Source organism: Pantherophis guttatus, chromosome 7, assembly GCF_059756535.1.
Source record: "Pantherophis guttatus breed Tessera chromosome 7, ASM5975653v1, whole genome shotgun sequence".
Taxonomy (NCBI): domain Eukaryota; kingdom Metazoa; phylum Chordata; class Lepidosauria; order Squamata; family Colubridae; genus Pantherophis; species Pantherophis guttatus.
The window spans coordinates 50,906,973-50,927,232 of record NC_142069.1 but is presented as its reverse complement, the minus strand read 5'-3'; the positions used below and the strand labels follow the sequence as shown (position 1 = coordinate 50,927,232).

General features: G+C 41.0%; 1 pseudogene; it reads left to right on the top strand.

Annotated features, from left to right (window-relative positions):
• The first annotated feature begins 535 nt into the window (after nt 1-535).
• LOC148112842 (uncharacterized) lies at nt 536-2,387 on the top strand (annotated as a pseudogene).
• Nucleotides 2,388-20,260: the final 17,873 nt, after the last annotated feature.

The window sequence follows — 20,260 nt, the reverse complement described above, 5'->3', positions numbered from 1 at the left end:
AATTGTGAACCAGCAGATAACAGCAACAGCAAGAAAAATTGAAAGATATGAAGCCAGAGTCATCCAGTACAAACAAAATCAATTGTTCCAATCAGACCAAAGATGGTTCTATCAGAGTCTGAATCAGATGGGGGATACAAAAATTGAAAAACCTGAGAAAATGGCAACTACTCAGTTTTGGAAAGACCTGTGGGAGACTGAGAAATGTTACGACAAAAATGCTGGGTGGATCAGAGATTTTGAGATGAAATTCTCCTAGAACAAAATGGACCAACTGAAAATAACTACTGAAATGATAAGCAACAGAGTGAAAAAAGTCAAGAACTGGACATCGCCGGGCAATGATCAACTGCATGGCTTTTGGCTCAAATACCTGACCAGCCTGCATGGAAAAATGGCCGAACAATTCAATGAGATGCTGCAAACAGGAAACATCAGTGAATGGTTAACAGATGGGAAAACCTACTTGATACAGAAGGATCCAGCAAAAGGGGCAACACCTGCAAATTACAGGCCAATAATGTGTCTGCCAACCATGTTCAAGCTGCTGACTGGCATTATAGCTGACAGGATCCAGGACTACCTAGAAGCAAATAACATCTTGCCAGTAGAGCAGAAAGGAAACAAACGAGGGAGCAGAGGCATGAAAAATCAGTTCCTGATCGACAAAATGATGTTAGAGAACTGCAAAAGCCGAAAAAGAAATCTGCATACAACTTGGATTGAGTACAAGAAAGCATTCTACTCACTACCACACAGCTGGATCATCAAGTGCCTGGATGTCATTGGAAATATGCAAGTGCACTGGTACTTTCATTGCAAATGCGATGAAGTACTGGAAAACAGAACTGTTTATTGGAAGTGAAAGCTACGGACTGGTCAACATCAAAAGAGGGCTTTTCCAGGGTGATTCTTTGTCACCCTCTGCTGTTCATCATTGCCATGACCCCTCTGTCAACAATTTTACAGAAAACTAATCTGGGTTATCAAACTGCTAAAAATTAACAGAAAATCTCTCACCTGCTGTACATGGATGACCTGAAGTTATACGGAAAATCAGAAATTGAAATCCAGTCACTGACTAATACAGTTCAAATATTCAGCACTGACATCAGCATGGAGTTCGGCCTGGACAAATGCACCACAGTGGCACTGAAGAAAGGGAAGATCATGGAAAGTGATGGAATTGAAATGCCCAATGGACAAACCATCAAGTGCCACCAACCTGAAACTTACAAATACCTGGGCATACTGCAGCTGGACAATATCAAGCACGGGCAAGTGAAAAATGTGGTCAGCAAAGAATACACACAAAAGGTCAGGAAACTTCTAAAAAGCAAACTGAATGGCGGTAACACTATCAAGGCTATAAATACCTGGGCCATACCCGTCATCAGATATACTGCTGGGATCGTAAACTGGACACAGGCAGAGCTGGACAGCCTGGATAGGAAAACAAGAAAACTGATGACCATACACTATGCACTGCACCCGTGTAGTGACGTCAACAGGCTATATTTGCCCAGAAAAGCAGGTGGCAGAGGACTTCTGCAAGTGAAGCAGACAGTCAAAGAAGAGAAGCATGCTCTGGCAGATTATGTGAAAGACAGTGTTGAACCAGCTCTGCTGGAGGTCAACAAGAGGAAGCTGCTCAAAGTGCAGCAAACTACTGATCAATATAGGAAAACAGCGATGCAAACTCGGGCTGACAGCTGGTGTAACAAAGCACTGCATGGACAGTTCCTTGGGAAGATCCAGGGAAAAGTAGATAAGGAAAAGACCTGGTTATGGCTGACCAATGGAACACTGAAGAAAGAGATAGAAGGCTTGATTCTTGCAGCCCACGAACAAGCCATCAGAACGAATGTAATCAAAGTCAGAATAGAAAAATCTGCTGATGACCCCAAATGCAGACTCTGCAAAGAAGCGGATGAAACCATTGATCATATACTGAATGGTTGCAAGACAATAGCTCAGACTGACTACAAACAATGCCATAACACAGTCGCTCAGATGGTCCATTGGAACTTGTGTCACAACTACCATCTGCCTGTAGCAAAGAACTGGTGGGATCATAAGCCTGGAAAAGTGGTTGAAAATGAGCATGCAAAACTACTGTGGGACTTCCGAATACAGACTGACAAAGTTTTGGGACACAATATTGTGTCCGACATTGCCATACCTGGTGACAGCAGAATCGACGAGAAACAACTTGAAAAAGTCACCAGACATCAGAACTTGAGAATCAAACTGCAGAGACTCTTGCATAAACCAGTGCAGGTGGTTCCAGTGGTACTCGGCACATTGGGTGCTGTGCCTAAAGACTAGGCAAGCACTTAAAAACAATTGGCGCTGACAAGATCCGCCGATACATCACGCAGTCCTAAACGTTTGGGAAGTATTCAACTAGTGATTTGGGATACGAAATCCAGCATGGTCATCTCATTTGCTGTGTATACTGTAATAATAATAACAACAACAACAACAACAACAACAACAAAACCACCTTACTCGGAGCTTACATCCTCCAACGATACCTTAACAGTTCCTACGTCTTTGGTTAGGACTCGAGCTGCTGAGCTATTAACCAGCCTCAAAGGCTGTGAATCTCAATAAAGATTTAATAATAATAATAATAATAATAATAATAATAATAATAATAATAATAATAGATAATGTTGTCTAAAATATGCATAGTCACTTCATTAGTAACAAATAACAAAATCAAATCAAAAGAGGCACATTCTGAGCAATGTAACAAAATCCAGGTCACAAGTAATAATAAAATCAAGGCCACTCAAAACATGTATACAAGTCATACATGTTAGGAAGAGTGGGAAAACAAAAATATCTCAGGCAGAAATTATGGAATTTCTTGCTACTTTAGAACCAAAGATCACAAATATATAATCTATGTTGGCTGAGCATGAGGAGCTTTTGAATGTTTGTTCTGCTTTTTAACTATGATCTACCTATAATTCTCTTCTGTTCAAAACTATCAATCTTCAGCCATAAGGGTCAGAGGAACCTATGACAATTATAGGAAGGGACTGAGGTGGCTGCAAGAGAGGGAGTAAGAAGCCTACAGAATGGATGGGTTCATATGTCTACTAAGCTAGAATAGCTGAGTTTGCAAATTGCATGGAGCCATAAACAACCTATAATGTAGCTCAAATCAAATTATGGATCCTTGAAGGTATGGACTTTGAAAGTGATAGAAAAAAGAGGTCTATACTGTCACCTAATCAAGGCAATCAAGATAAGTCCAAATTCAATGGTGTGCAAAAGGCTGTTTGCATATTGGATTAGTATATTCTTCCTGGAACTATCAGTAACTGAAAAAATATGTCTATTATTCTTCAGCTGGGAATTGCTGATCGAAACTCAGAATGAATCACTCTACAACAGCTGGTGTTTCAAGATCTGCTACAATACAGCAAAATTGAAGGTTAGAGTTCAAGTGCTGCAATTTCAAACTATTGATCAATGATCATTTTGAGCATCCGTGTCTTGTTGGCATGTGGCAGGCAAGCAAACCTGTAAGATTAAGTAGGAACCACCAATGTCAATGTAACTCTCCAGTGGTGTGTTTGCTAGGTTGATTAACACTTGCTCTTGGTATTTTGGATTACTTTCTATTGCAGAGAGTCATACTATCAGAAATATATATTTTAGTTTATCAAGTTATATAGAAATAAACATTCTTAAGAGACTATATAATTTTGATAGATTATTACTCAACTATTTTCTTCTGACCTGACTTTTCTTACACAACCCATTTTAATAATTTGCTGCTAACGAAGCTAGAATAATTAACCTAAATATCTTGTTTCATGTAACATATATGCTTTTCTAGAGATATGAAAAGCACATATATTTCATGCTCTCCTAATATCACCTTCTCTTGTGTTCTACAGATATGCTTTAACTATAACTCTCAGTCATAAATCTGGCTGGAAAAATTACCATAGCATCACAAGGCTTAATCAATGTTTATTAAGTTACCCCATTTATGAACTTATGGACTGTGCCCCTTTGGAACACATACTTCTTGTTGTAGAAGAAAATATGTGAATGGTACCAATAAACAAGATCCCATTTTTCAACATTTAAAAGATTAAAGCAATGATTGTTTACCAAATATTCAAGCCTTCCCTCCAATTATATACTGCTATTGCAAGTATATAGGCATCAGAGACATAGATGTTCCCTATTACATATATAAAAACAAAAGGAGGAGAAAATTCTGTTTGTTTGGCTAAAGGTAATATTTGGTTAAAACAATGGCTTCCAATACGTCATTTAACTGTTCAAATTATAGTGCAATGGTGATAGCTGAAAAACAAGACTGTACCTGCATTAAATTTCAATATTTATATCTATTACCTGCACAGGCACTGTAGACCAATAATAGCTATTATTCATTCAGAATATGCTTCTAAAGTGCCTAAAGTGGATGCCAGATCCTGCATAACAGAAATTCTCATTCTTATGCAAAAGGAAAAAGTAGAAAAAGGAGCTTGGGGATGAAAGAGGTTGGTATCAAACATTTTATGCCAGTAGAGCTTTTGGGAGTCTTTGGGTTTTTTTCCCTTGAGGCCTAGCCTGACTTTGTTTCTCTTGCTATTTTGTTCAACACCACTTGCCATTTTTCCATTTCAGTGCTTTGGTTATTGTATTGTATTGGGGTGGGGGAATGGCAGCAATCATTAGAGAAAGTCTTTGCCCGAGGGAGGCCACTGTTCCTCAGATAGCCGGATGTGAGTCCCTCCTTGTGAAGTGGGGTCAGGGGATTCAGATGGGCCTACTGATTGCGTACCTGGCTCCCTGCCACGTAACAGCGGTCCTGCCTGAGCTGCTCGACATTATAGCCGGGGTGGCGGTGGAAACCCCCAGACTTATTGTTATGGGGGATTTTAACCTGCCATCTGCTGGTGAGATGTCGGAGACGGCTCGGGAGTTCATGGCTTCCATGTCGGCCATGGGCCTGACCCAGGTAGTTCAAGGCCCCACCCACTTGGGGAATCACACTCTGGACTTGATTTTTGTCTCTGATCAGTGGCTGAATGATCTAAGAATAGGGGATATAGACATCAAGCCCTTGTCATGGTCTGATCATTCTCTCCTTCACATGGACTTTCAAGTCACTTCTACCCACCGCAGGGAGACGGAACCAGCCAAATGGTTCCGTCCCAGGCGCCTGATGGACCCCGAAAGGTTCCTGATGGAGCTTGGGCCATTTCCTGAGACTCTGGCTCACGACTCGACTGAGGACCTGGTGGTCGCCTGGGACAGGGCGGCTACTGGGGCCTTGGACCGCGTCGTGCCTTTGCGGCCTCTGACCCGATGCCGATCTCGTCTAGCTCCTTGGTTTTCCGAGGAGCTGAGAGAGATGAAGCGTCGGAAAAGACGCCTGGAGAGTGATTGGAGGACAAGCCGATCTGAATCTGACCGAACACAGGTGAGATCTTATATTAAGACCTACCTAGTGGCGATAAGAGCGGCGAAGTGTAGCTACTTCTCCGCTCTTATTGCATCTGCAGAGAACCACCCAGCTGCGCTGTTTAGAGTGACCCGCTCCCTACTTCAGGTGGGGGTACGGGAAGATCCCTTAAAGGGTCGAGCTGAGGATTTTGTACAATTCCTGCATGATAAAGTCGCTCAGATTCGGGAAGGCCTGGACTCCGATTGGGTAGATCCAGGGGAGGAGACGGGGGCAGGTCTTGAGAGCGTTATCTGGGAAGAGTTTGACTCTGTGGCTCCTGAGGACGTGGACAGGATTCTGGGCAAGCTTAACGCTGCCACATGTTTATTGGACCCGTGTCCCTCCTGGTTGGTACTGGCCTCCCGGGAGGTTACACGAGGCTGGCTCCAGGGGATTATAAATGCTTCTCTGAGTGAGGGTGTCTTTCCCGCCGCCTTGAAAGAGGCGGTTGTGAAGCCCCTCCTCAAGAAGCCTTCCCTGGACCCGGCTATATTATCAAATTATCGTCCAGTCTCCAATCTTCGCTTTGTTGCGAAGGTTGTTGAGAGTGTGGTGGCGCGACAACTACCCCGATACCTGGATGAAGTTGTCTATCTGGATCCGTTCCAGTCAGGCTTCAGGTCACGATACAGCACAGAAACGGCATTGGTCGCATTGGTGGATGATCTCTGGAGGGCTCGGGACAGAGGTTGCTCCTCTATCCTGGTCCTATTGGATCTCTCAGCGGCTTTTGATACCATCGACCATGGTATCTTACTGCACCGGCTGGAGAGGTTAGGAATAGGGGGCACCGTGCTTCGGTGGTTCTCCTCCTTCCTCTCTGACCGTTCGCAGTTTGTGTTGGGAGGGGGGCAGAGGTCGACCTCGAGGCACCTTATTTGTGGGGTGCCGCAAGGGTCAGTCCTCTCACCCCTTCTGTTCAACATTTATGTAAAACCGCTAGGTGAGATCATCCGTGGTTTTGGGGTGAGTGTTCATCAGTATGCTGATGACACACAACTATACATCTCCACCCCAGACCACCCCAATGATGCCCTTGCTGTGATGTCCCATTGCCTGGAGGCCGTGCGGATCTGGATGGGGAGAAACAAGCTCAGACTCAACCCCTCCAAGACCGAGTGGCTGTGGCTTCTGGCGTCCCGGTATAGTCAGCTGGTACCATCACTGACAATAGGGGATGAGATCTTGCTCCCCACAGAGAGGGCCCGCAACTTGGGTGTCCTCCTGGATTCACGGTTATCTTTAGAAGATCATTTGACGGCCGTGGCCAGGGGTGCCTTTTATCAGGTTCGCCTGATCCGCCAGTTGCATCCCTTTCTGGATCGGGACGCCTTGCGCATGGTCACTCATGCCCTAGTTACCTCCCGTATGGACTACTGTAATGCTCTCTACATGGGGCTCCCCTTGAAAAGCACCCGGAGGCTCCAACTGGTCCAGAACGTAGCCGCGCGGGTGATTATGGGAGCAGCTCGTTACGCCCATGTAACACCTCTCCTACGCGAGCTGCACTGGCTCCCGGTGGTCTTCCGGGTGCGATTCAAGGTGTTAGTTATCACCTTTAAAGCACTCCATGGCTTAGGACCTGGGTACCTACGAGACCGTCTTTTGCCACCAATAGCCTCCCACCGACCAGTTCGTTCTCACAGGGAGGGACTACTCAGGGTACCGTCAGTCAAATTATGTCGACTGGCGACTCCCAGGGGGAGGGCCTTCTCTGTGGGGGCTCCAACCCTTTGGAATGAACTGCCCCCGGAGATACAGAATATCCCTGATCTCCGTGCTTTCCGCTGTACCCTCAAGACCCTGATGTTCCAACAGGCAGGGCTAAACATACAAACATGCAAATGATTTTTTAAATGTTATCTAATTCTGGGTTTTATTTAATTGACCAAACTAAGTAATAATTTTAATTAGCAATTTTATGATGTTTGTGTGTCTATATTTTTCTTGACTGTACACCGCCTTGAGTCCTACGGGAGAAAGGCGGTATAGAAATATAATAAATAAATAAATAAATAAATATTGCACTGTACTGCTTCAGATTAACAGAAGGGACCTTGTAGGTCATCTAGTACAACCCTCTGCCCAAGCAGGAGACCCTACACCATTTCTGACAAATGGTAGTCCAATCTCTTCTTGAAAGCCTCCAGTGATGAAGCTCCCACAACTTCCAAAGGCAAGCTGTTCCATTGGTTGATTGTTCTCACTGTCAGAAAGTTTCTCCTTATTTCTAGGTTGAATTTCTCCTTAATCAGTTTCCATCCATTATTCCTTGCCTGGCCTTCAGGTGCCTTGGAAATATCTTGACCCTTTCCTCTCTGTAGAAGCCCCTCAAATATTGGAATATTGCTATCATGTCTTCCCTGGTCCTTTTCTTCACTAGACTAGCCATGCCCAGTTCCTGTAATTGTTCTTCATATGTTTTAGTATCCAATCCCCTAATCATCCTGGTTGCTCTTCTCTGCATTATTTCTAGAGTCTCAACATATTTTTTATAGTGTGGTGACCAAAACTGGATGCAGTATTCTAGGTATGGTCTTGCTAAGGCTTTATAGAGTGGTATTAGTACCTCACTTGATCTTGATTGTATCCTTCTGTTAATGCAACATAGGATTGCATTGGCTTTTTTGGCTGCTGCTACACACTGCTGGCTCATATTTAACTAGTTATCCACTAAGACTCCAAGATCCCTCTCACAGTTACTGCTATTAAGCCTGGTTTCACCCACTTTATACGTGTACTTTGGTTTTTCTTGCGTAAGTGTAAGACTTTACTTATCTCTACATTGTATTTCATTTTATTAGATAGGTCCCAGTGTTCAAGTCTGTCAAGATCAATCTGGATCTTGAGCCTATCTTCTAGGGTGTTAGCTATTCCTGACAGCTTAGTATCATCTGCAAATTTGGTAAGTTCACCTTCTATTCCCTCATCTAAGTCATTTATGAAGATATTCAAGAATACTGGGCCTAAGACGGAACCTTGTGGTACCGCACTGTTTACTTCTCTCCATGTAAACATAGACCCATTAAGGACTACTCGTTGAGTACAGTTTGTCAGCCAGTTACGAATCCGTCTGGTGGTGATGCTATCTATCCCACTTTTTTCCAGCTTACCAAGAAGTAAGTTGTGGTCTACTTTGTTGAAAAGCAGTTTACTTTTGAAACTTAAATAAGTACAGAAAGCTCTTTCTATTTCACCTTAGTTGGCAAAATGAACAGCTTAGAACTACAAAGTAACATTGATAGTTTTAATAAAAGTATAAGAAAGCTCCTGAGCTGAAGTTTATATTTCAAAGTCCTGCAGGCTTCAGGGATTTTTTTTATTGTTCCAAATCTTTTCTTCATATATTTAATATCCTAAAATAAAGTTTATTAGCAATGCTTGTAAATTGAGTATCTGCAAAAAAGTTCAAGTGTAAATAGCATCATAAAATCTAATGCTTGAAAGATCCTTTACTCCAAAACATTTGGGCTTTTACTTGGGGGCCAGGGCCGGGCATATAACCACATCTTCATCAACTTGCAAAATGCCAACAGAAATGGGGATCATCCTAATCTCTTAAGTGAGAATGTTCCAGAGGCCAGGAGCTACAGCAGAGAATGTCCCTGCCAGCTGACATTCCATGGATGATAAGACCTGTAACATGGCCAACCTGCTGGACTGAATTCAGCAGATAGAAACAACTGGGAGAAGACTGTCCTTAGTAGCCCAATCCCAAGCCACGAAGGGCTTAAAAAGTAACAACCAGCACTTTGAATTATACTTGGAAGCACACTGGCATTCCAGGTAGCAGTGGTGTTACATGTGTTGAATATTCAAGGCCATTTACCACCCGGAGCCACATTCTGCAGCAACTGAAGCTTCCAAATACTCAAGGACAGCTCCATCAGGAATGCATATGTAAAGGCCCATGTAAAGCATTTATTCTCTGGAATTATGCTTGTCTTATGTGATTTCTCACTGTTCACATAAAAGGATTCTGAGATGACATTCAGACTTTCAAATGATCCTGGTCCTGAACACTTAACCTTGTTCATGATAGCCAAGCATTCACTAACCTGTGTACTTATTTTGGGCTTGCATTCCTTTCTGTCAGCTCTTATGCTTAAGTCAGTTTGAATGTAGTCACCTTTGGGAAAAAGACAAAATAAAGAGTTAAGGATCTCTTCTTCCTGGCAATGGGCCTATCCTTTTTTTCTTTCTTCACTTTTTATTGATATAACAACAAGATTGGCTTTTTGTTGTTTTTAGTTTCCATTGCAAGCATAGGTAATTTCTGTGCATTAAAAGCAAACTTGTTAACCCATACCAGAATCCTTCAAAAAGAGGTTTTCAGAAGCATGCTCAGCTGGTGTAAATTCCTACGTAAGATATACAAAATGAATTCCTGAAGAATTCACTAAACTTCTCTAAAAAATCCCTTCCAATTTCACTAAAGATTAAGGAATTAAAATGTGCCTGTTTCCCCTTGCCTCCCCTTCAGCATTGTTGCTTTTCTGACTGTTCATCCAGAAAAGAAAAAGAAAAAACTTGGCAGAATTGTTTACAAATATCCATAGGAAGCAATGATTTTGATATCCTGCTGTATCGGCTGCCTCCCTCCCACTTTAAGATTGGTCGATTTAATTTTCTGCTCAGGGGAAAGCAGCCTACAGGTGTGCAGGAACAGTCTCTCTCCCATAGATTTAAAACCCTTTTCTTCATCTAAAACATTTCCTTTGCATGGTACAACAAAACTCATTTTATGTGTATGTGTCTTTCTTTCTTTCTTTCTTTCTTTCTTTCTTTCTTTCTTTCTTTCTTTCTTTCTTTCTTTCTTTCTTTCTTTCTTTGTTTTTCACATTTCCAAACTGCCCATGTCCCTCAGAGGAAGCTATTTTTTCCCCCAACAAAAGGTGGTGGGGTACTTGTTTGTATGGTATAAACACAGAATTTGTTATGACAAACAGCAATCAAGTTTAAGAATCCCTTGCCAGAAAGCCACCCGTGCCCTTTCAATTTTGCATGTTCACTGTTCAGAACTGGCACATATTATAATTCCCAAAGAATTGGTACATTGTTAAATACATATCAATGCTGTATTAAACTGCACAAGACTGCATGCAGAAAGAAAAATCTGCTTGTAAGGCATCTTACCATTGCCTTATCTGAAAATGATGCACACCATGAGCACCAGGGATCAAACTTTGCTCATATGATAGCTGAAAAAAAGGTTAGTTACAGATAAGTTTGTCATAGATTTGAGATGATATTTAAGAAAATAAAGGAGCTATTCATGAAATGTTAGGTAGATAGAGATATAATGTCTTTTGACACCTGCATTGCCTGCAGTGATAAAAGACAACACAGGAAAGACAGCTGACCAGTGTGGTATTATGTAATTTCTAGGCTGGGAATGCCTCTGATTTGGGAGAAAAACACTGAAGGAGCATAATTGAAGCTGATTCATTGATTGCTGCTGTTTGTTGACTGTGTTTTCATTAACAAGAATAGATGCTCATATGCCCAGTAGTTTTCAAAAATCACATGAGAATGATTACAAATTGAGGCATTAACCCTGGGGAAGTAACTGCTGTTTATTTTAACTTTACCTCATAGAGGAAAAAGAGATGAAGAGGCAACATAATTTTCCTTGTTGAAAAATTCTGCATTGCCTTAGAATTACATCTAACACATCCAATATCTGACTTAATTGTCAGAAAAGGCTTATGTATAAGCAGGCCCTTGCCAAATGAGATGTACAAAGTAACATAAAGTGAAGTGAAGCAGCAGAGCCACATCTGCTTACCCTGTCAATATTGATGGGAGTAGACTTGGTGGTGGGGGTGGTCTAGCTCTCAAACAAGCTAACAATAAATAACGGCCCAATCAAGAAGTCATCAAGACCACTCCCACTAACACTGACAGAGCAAGCCACTAATATATGAAATGAGAGCAAACCCCATTCCCTACTAGCACTGATGATTGTAATGAAAAGTCTGCAAGAAACAACCAAGCCACAAGAGTACCAACGACCCCACAGGTTGCTCTTATTATATCAGTAGCTATTTTTAATTCACTTTTGAATGATATAAAATCTCTTTTAAAAAATTTGCTCAGTAGATTGACATTGACCATTGTGATTCCAAAATCGCATTCCTAATCAGTCAGTCCCAGCTTAGGTCCCATTTATGTACATGTTGTAACCACCATTTTTTAAAAAGGACCCATAGGAGATCCAATGAATTATAATACAATTAGTTTTATATCTGTTTCATACAAATTAAAAGAAATTATAAATAAGAAAACATTCCTGGGAGGAAGGGAATGTTGCTGAAAGAAAATCATAATGGATTCAACAAATGCAATTCCCGCACCATCAACCTTTAGAGCAGGTGTGTCCAACTGGTGATCCAAGAGCTGCATTTTGCCTGGACAGCAGCCCCACAAGATCATATAACAAAAATAAAGGAAGTTTGTTATTTATATACATATCAACTAAATTTTATATGCAACCCAAGACAACTCCTCTTCACTCAATGCAACCCAGGTAAGCCAAAGGATTGGACACCCATGCTTTAGAGCAGGGGTGTCAAACTCGTGACCCGCAGGCCAGATGCGTCGCATGCTGGCTCCACCCTCAACTGGTTTAGTGAAGGAGAAAGAGTCCCGATACGTCACATGATGCCCTCATGATGACATGAGTTTCACACTCCTGCTTTAGAGATTCTTAAGAGGATCAAGAGGAATGTGGAAGTAGGTGATTTTTTGACACTATTTTCATGATTTTAAAACAGGCTTTGATAGAATTCCTCATCAAAGGATCTTAAGTAAACTAAGCACAAGATAAGAGAAACTATCCTTTTAGAGTAATGCTAGGTAGACAATTTTTTCAATGAAAGAAAGTAAGTATTTAAATATTTGTGTTAGGATGAGTGCTTGTTCATGAATGATTTTGCTTTAGGAGTAAGCAATTTTAAAAGAGCTGGAAGACATTTCCTTAGATCTCTGATGTTGCACAATGACTTGGGGGAGATCTAAGGAAATGTCTTCCAGCTCTTCACGATCAACTTTAAGAGAGGTGAGAAGCCAACGCAAAAGAAGTGGCAGTGGAGGTGATAGGGAAGGGAGTGTTGTGTGTGTGTGTGTGTGTGTTTATCCCTTCACAAGGACTTGGAGGCAGCCCCTCTGAAAGAAAGAGGAGGTGGCGAAGCCCTGGCTGTCCCCTGGGAGAGGACTGCAGAAGGACAAACACACACACACACAAGCCCCTGTCGGCTCTGCTGCCGCTTCACGATCAACTTTAAGAGAGGCAAGAAGCCAATGCAAAAAAAGCAGCAGTGGAGGCAACAGGGCAGGGTATGTGTGTGTGAGAGAGAGAGACAGACATCCAGCCACCCCCCCCAGCACCGCCATTGCCCCTGCCCCTCTCACCTCCAGCACAGTGGCTCCGTCTCCCTGAAGGGCCGCCCGCCCACCCACTGGCCGGGCTGGAAGGCAGGCAAGCATGGTAGGGCTGTGGGGAAGGGAGTAGCTAGCCGAGCGGCCCCGACATGCTTGCCTGCCTTCCCCGTGGCCAGGCCCACTTGCTTACCTTCTTCCCCCACCACCACTTCTTTTTTCGGCTACTTACCTTCCGCGGCAGCTGGTCCAGAGTCGGGAAGTCAAGCTAACCCGAGTTTTTGGCAGCCCCCAGCCAGCCGCCGCTGCTGGAAAGTGGCTGGCCAGAAAGCCTCCGAAAAGGCTTTTTTTGCCAGCCACTTTCTCCGCAGGCTGCCAAAAAGCATCTGCTGTTGTCGCCATGGTCTTTGCACATGCACATTCCATTGGACTTGCAAGGCAATAGGATGTGCATGTGCAAATAACATGGCAGTGATGAACATGGTGGCCGGGGAACCGGTTCGGGAGTGTGGCCAGTCAGCAACTAGTACCAGTTCTCCAAACGATGAGAGATTTTTACTACCGGTTCTCAAGAACCGGTGTGAACCGGGAGCAACCCACCACTGATCTACATCCCCCCACCCCACTTTATCTATGTGTCTTTACATGTGTTGGCATTCCCAGTTTCAATGTTGCTCTGCATATATTTAATTTATAAAGGGATCTTTGGGAGAAACACGTTCTGTGGACTTCCTGTGAAGTGAGTGCAAGGAAAGTAATTGATTAATGATAGAGGTAGATAGCCAAGATAACAGCAATAATCTCCCACTACAGAGGCTGACTGTGAGGCTCTGTTTTATTGTAGCTGTCTTACACAAGGTCTTTTGGCTGTCCTGCAGAGAACCAAACAACTTTGTCAAAACTCAGTTTCTTGTTTTCTTACTCTCACACTGGGAAAAGGTACCACCAACTGCTATCAACCTGTCTGAGACAATCAATAAAGAGACTTCATCCATTGGATTTATCTAGAGGATCCGGTATTAATCTGAACAGTTAAATGTTTTGCAAAGTTAAAATATATAAGGAGACATTGAGGTTTGGAAAATATTTAGAGCAATAAGCCATTCATTAAATAAACTTCCTACCTTCTTAGAGATGAAATGGCTGATGTACAGTACATGGAGGTGAATTAGTTTAAATATCTCTGTTTTTCTTTCCAGAAATGCAGACTTACATATCAGGCAAAATTGCTGTAGATATACTTTTCATTTTTGGAGATTGTTCTCCATGGTCTTATTAGGTTGGACTTAGGGAAAAACCAGACCGCTGATTTCTACAGGGCAGCTGTTTTTTAATGCTTCACCAACAGTCTCTGAAGCCTTTATCAAGTCTTATGAAGGCTCTCTTTATCTGCAGGTTTAACATTCTTTTTAAAGACTTCCAAACTGGAGTTTTAGAAACTAGGACTAAGATATTGTATGATATGAGAAAGTGGGAGCAACAGTAACACCACCTACACCTATGCAATGCTTCTGTCTGGGAAATGGGAGGACATTATATTTTTCTGCCTCCACAGTATGACTTTACCATGTATGTGGAAGAGATCTGTGCTGTGTTGTACTGTACACAGCACAATGTTGTAGAATTAATCATTGGTGGTTTTATCTGGCTGAAATTCAAATATTGTCAACTATGGAAAAAGCCACCTCTGTACAGAATATGTGCCAAGGTGCACAGTGGTTTTATTTGCCAGAAGATGCTAACAGAGAATGAAAACTAAGCCAAGGAAATTGAATGATCACTTTCTTAACTTGTTCCCCATCAAAACTATAATAATAATACTACCTGGCAGCCACATTCTTGTAGTACTACAGGTGGGTAGCCAGGACAGCTCAGCTCAAAGGGGCTGGAGAATAGCTTGTTAATGCAGTTGTAAGATAGAGACACACTTCTGTGAATGGTCTATTATGCATAAGCACTATCCCTGAACCATATTTTGTGTATATATTCTATAAAGCCATAGTTTGATATAATAGCTACCGGTAAGTTAAATTATGGACATCAGAGAAATGCAGAATATCATTGAGAGACTTACATTGAGAGATATGTGGTCTAAGACCTATAATATATTCTTTAAAGGCAAATATTCTTCTGAGGTTGCTCTAATATTGTATATGCCAGCTGGATACTGCATTGACTGTATTGCTTTGTCTCTCTGCCCAGTGCATTAACTGCTTTCCCCTCAATTGTGGTTCAGCACAGTAGATAAAGGTCTCTGAAAATAATTTCTCTAAGTTCCCAGGGTGATGATAAGTCCTGCCCATAGTCATTCTTCTTTTTAAAAATACCACCATGATCTTTATAGCTCATTACTAAAGTGAGCTTCTTAATCTAACTATTAAACTCAAGACCATATTCAATGACTTTTTTTCTTACTTTCTTTACAAAACAGTTGAAAATAGGACACCTTTAATCAATTACTTTCTGACCGAAGACCACTGATTTATTGATTTATGAACTATGTCATCTTAAGCTTACTAAATATTGGGAAAGAAGGCCAAGGTGTCAGCTTTGTAGCATCACCCAGTATGGTAAGGACATATATGGGGAGGATGGTATCAAAAAGTAAAAAATGTTGCTGTTATTATTTTATCAAAACTCTGACCTTTTTTACATGGGTAATGCTTGGTACATAAGTTTAGTTTTAGCATAGATAGAGAAGCCAGAAAGATAATATATAATATTATTTGCCATAAATATTTTATTTACTTTGATGATAGTATGGACTTGGCTAAAAGATTGACTGCCACCAGATAAGCTCTGAGAATGGCAACAAACATAGATCAAGCTGGCAATTCCAAGACTAGGAAGCAACTAAACTTAGATGAATGTCTTATGGTTGAACATTCTGATAGTGTAACAGTAGATTTTTCTAACAGCAACACGTTTTCTATTTTCAAGCAACATTCTACTAACTTAAATTGACAAAACATTCATAAGCCCTGTTGTGGTCTGCCAGCAGCCTGTGGAGCTGGCAGCAGAGTCGGACAGTGAGGAGGCTGGGGAAGAACATGAGCCAGTCCTGGAGTCTGGGGAAGGCTCGGACGAGAGCTCTGCATTAAAGGCAGAGAAAGGGCCATCTGGGAGATACGTGTTGCTACTGGAGCCTCCAGAGTCGGACATCAGCAAGGCGGAGGGACAGGGGGAGCCTGTTCCCAGTGCGCGCATGCGCAGAGCTGCCAGAAGGCAAGAACACTTAAAACAAAAGGGACGACTCCGGAGTAGGGCTTGGAGGGACAGGGGGAGCCTGTTCCCAGTGCGTGCATGTGCAGAGCTGCCAGAAGGCAAGAACAGTTAAAACAAAAGGGACAACTCCAGAGTAGGGCTTATGGGAGTAGGGCTTGGAGGCCCCTCCCATAAGACTTAAAAGAGGAGCAAAAGCACGTGGGCCTTTGCAGGAAGCAATGTTGTTAATTCTGTGCAGTTTAAAGTCTGAAGCTCTGTTTGATTCTGGACTCCGTGTGGCTTTGCCAATTAGGTCTTTGACAGTGTGTCAAGGGAGATAAAGGTGGATGATTATCAGCCTTATCCCAAAGGACTCCTTACAACTATTTGGGACTCATCTGTGAATGAACAGAATTAACAGCTGTTAAAATAAAACAGGTTTTGGAACTACTCGTGTGTTACTGAGTCAGGAAGTCTAGGTCAGAACAAGCCCCAGTTTCTGCATCTTCATAATTCAAAGAGCCATCAAGGCTACATGAGAAAACTAAGACCTTAAAAATAGTGTGAGAAAAGTATATTGGGACATCTATAGACAAAATTTTCTTTATAACTAAGACATTACTAAGTCTGTTTGATAAACTGATTGAAACTAAATGGTTGATAAAATAGGGGGATTTGGAACATATGTAGTCTCTTTACAAGAATATTTAGTTACCTATTACATTCTTGGTATTTGCTGCTTTCTTTGCTTTGGCTCATTTGAAGAAAAAATAAATAAAGATTTACAATCATCATTTCTCAGAATTACAAACATCTGGAGAGCTACCAAATGTTTAAGTCTTTAAAGTCTTTAAAGATAATATTTTTTTTCCTTTATATACGAAAAGGGCTAAGCAGGATACTGCTGTGAGAGCAGTCTGTATGTCTACCTTGGAAAGGTAAAGACCATATCAACAGAAGTGTCTGGGCATGTAGCCAAATTCAGCATTTCTGGCCACAAGGATAATTGTTGCTCTTATGGCTTAAAATGTTGTCTATTCAGACACAAGAACAAGGGTGGGTTCTAAATTTTTTTACTACCGGTTCTGTGGGCATGGCTTATTTTGTGGGTGTGGCTTGATGGTCATGTGACAATTATTTAGGATTTAGCAGAGGTACTGGTCTACCAGGCTTTTAACTGCTTGCAGAGCTGTACTAATCTACCCATTTATTTTTGCAGGCACTGATCTACTCATGTATTTTTGCAGGCACCGATCTACTCATTTGTTTTCTTTTAACACTGATCACTGTAGGGCGGCCGTTTGAAGCCCCCCGGCAAGAATTTAAACAGTTTTTTTCCCTCTAGCCATCAGCTGGGACTCAGGAGGCAGCAATAGATTGGGGGTGGGGCCAAATAAAAGGTAAGAATAATGTGGAAGGTGAATGGGGGGGACGGGGGGCGGGGGGGCAGAACCGGTTCGGTTACATCATATCGTCACCACTACCGGCTCGGCGGAACCGGGAGGAACCGGGAGGAACTCATCACTGCACAAGAAGTTGCACAATTCCATAAATGTTTCAAAGTAATAAATTTAAGATATTAGTTTAAAATTTAGGAAACTGTCCAGCTGATTCAAATGTTAGTATAACAAATTGAAAGAAGAATCATTGTTCATTTATATAGACAGTTTCGCATTTATACCAACTCATTGAGGTCTGGCAATTTTGGCTTCTAAGCAGAAAAAAGCAATTAAAATTTCTTTGCAAATTATAGTTATATTACCCTTTTAGATATAATAAACTGTGAGATATCTATGTTGGAAGTTATGTGACTGACTTAATCAAGAAAATATCAGTGATGTTGTGTTGGTGGGCTTTAAAGAGGGTAGATCCCCCATAGATCTTTGCCTTGTATGGATGAATGAGTGTTTAGATTTGTTGAGTTTACCTAACTCTAAAAAGATTCCAGGGGTCTTGCAACATATCCAATATATTATATTTAAAAATGGCTGCCCAGACACATCAAATATATGTGCAGCACAAATTCACAACTGTTTATATTATTTGTGGACTTTTAAGCAGCCTACACTATAATTTTAACAATCCACATCTGACAAAAACTCAAAAATTCTTCCATCAATAAACAGTCATTTATTAACAAGCTATATACCAACACAAGATTGATCTAAGAGCCAGTTTGGCTTAATAGTTAAGACACATGCTAGAAACCAAGAAACTGTGAGTTCTATTTCCACTTTAGACATGAAAGATGGTGGGGTGATTTGGTCTGGTTACTTTTCTTAGTCCACAACATCAGGCTCTGGTGACAAGCCAGTGACTCAATTCCTGTCACAACCAATGAATCAATACTTGGCTGATCTGAAAAAAAGTAGACCCTTCACTTGTGGGAAAATATTACGAAGGCAAAATAAGTTTAAACATTTATAATGCTTCTTAAAATTAATTTACATGCACCCAATCCTTTGGTAACTTTTCGGCCAATTTTGTTTCAGATAGTGTCGCTATTTAGTCAGAGATCCAAGTTGACGTATGGTAAACTCCCAAGTCCCCATTATAAAATTGTAAGGAACAGTTAGTTATAAATTATTTTTAATGAAAGTTATGGTGTTCTCCAAAGCTCTTAGCTCTGTGTGTGTGTGCATGCGCGCACGCATGCGTGTGTGCATGTGTGTGTGTGTGATAGATTTAAGGTATAGGAAATATTATAAATCGTAGTATTTATATATTATATTATATGGGCACCTGTGAAAAATCTCCTGACCATCTGAGGTTTAGATAAAGCCAAGAAACCTACCGTATGAACAATGTCAACATCAAAGCCTTGGGATGTATTGTTAGCTTCAAGAAAGTTCAATATTCTTTCCTACAATTATTTAAAGTTACTTACTTTTCACAAATATAGCTTGATCTTTTCTATCTTAATGTTCTCCCTTGCCCCCACTATCCTCAGTTTTAGAAGATAGATTTAAGAATATTCCAAGCATTAGAAGCCTGTACCCCTACTAATCAGAATAGTTTCTGAAGATAGAATATGTAATTTTACAATGTAGGTTTTATATTATTTTTGGTTAAGGCTGCTATAGGTTCTAATAATGTATATGATTTTCTGGCAGACAAAAATCTAAAGGTGATATATACAGTTGCAAAATACTAGGTTTTGGCATCAAGAATTTGTCAGATTATGATCCCTCAGAAGAATCAGATTAACACACATAGAGTTTTATTACATGTATTTTCTTTTATAGCTATATTTTACATATGGATACATCTAGGCCAGTAATCAAGTCTTAGTGAATGGCTAATGTCCACAGAGAGTTTGCTAAGTCAGTTACATTTAGCATGCCATTATGAAAACCTGCCAAGCTAGAAGCAAATAAGCAGAAATGAGGATTGTAAACTTATTTTCCCTTGAGTGCTAAATAGCATTTTTCCCCCATAGGAGAGGAAGTGATGCTGAAATTATGAGTCCCTTATCTAGCATGTTCAAAATACACTTGCATTGGACTGAAACATGAGAGGTATGTGGGTGGTCTGGCAAATACCCATTCAGTTTCCATTAGAGGACTGTGAGAAAATCCTTTATTTATAAGTTTCAGTAAGCTTATGGTTGGGTCTACAAATAAGCAACAAATGGATTTTGTGGATGATTTGATTTCCATTTGATTCCATTTTCAAACGTTAGCAATGCTTGATTTTCTCATTTTCACTTCCAACAAATGGTAACTACTGTGAAATGTAGACTTAGGAGATTGCTGAACATAATATGAGAAATTAACCAGAAGTGATGCTATAAAGTAGTTTTTGATTCTAGATAATATTTAACCATTCATATACATTCCAGCATTATGACCTAGGAGACATTTAACAAACAGGCACCAAAATAGTTCTTTAATTCTCTGTTAAGTGTAAGGTCAGAATAAAATTATAAAGCTAGAGCATTGGTTGGTTGGTAACTGAATTCGAGCAGCAATAGGGAGGGGATATCAATCACATCACTTAAAAAAACAGGATGGATAACTGGTTCATCACATCCACCCTCTTAGAAAAAGCAAAAAAGTAACCAAAACATGCATGTGGATTCTAGTATCCAGTTTACTTACATTTTTTGAACATTAATGCATATCATGCTCTACAGATTTAATTATTAAACTCTTATTATTAAACTTCTACTAGGTATGAAGAACATATTGT